We start from the raw sequence: 506 nt of genomic DNA on the forward strand, positions 1-506 counted from the left end.
TGTATACGAGACAGCAAAAGAGACACTGATGTATAGAACAGTCTTTTGGTACTCTGTGGGAGAGGGAGAGGGTGGGAGTGATTTGGGAGAATGGCATTGAAACATGTATAATATCATATATGAAACGAGTCACCAGTCCAGGTTCGATGCAGGATACAGGATGCTTGGGGCTGGTGCACTGGGAGTGACCCAGAGGGAGTAGTATGGGGAGGGAGGAGGGAGGAGGGTTCAGGATGGGGAACACATGTATACCTGTGGCGGATTCATTTTGATATATGGCAAAACCAATACAATTAAAGTTAAAAAATAAAATAAAATTATATTAAATTTAAAAAAAAAGAATTCCAAATAATGATAGTGAAAATGATCCAAAATCTTGAAAACAAAATGGAATCACAGATAAATAGCCTGGAGACAAGGATTGAGAAGATGCAAGAAAGGTTTAACAAGGACCTAGAAGAAATAAAAAAGAGTCAATATATAATGAATAATGCAATAAATGAGAT

Source organism: Bison bison, unplaced genomic scaffold (assembly GCF_000754665.1).
Source record: "Bison bison bison isolate TAMUID 2011002044 unplaced genomic scaffold, Bison_UMD1.0 scf7180017864461, whole genome shotgun sequence".
Classification (NCBI taxonomy): Eukaryota; Metazoa; Chordata; class Mammalia; order Artiodactyla; family Bovidae; genus Bison; species Bison bison.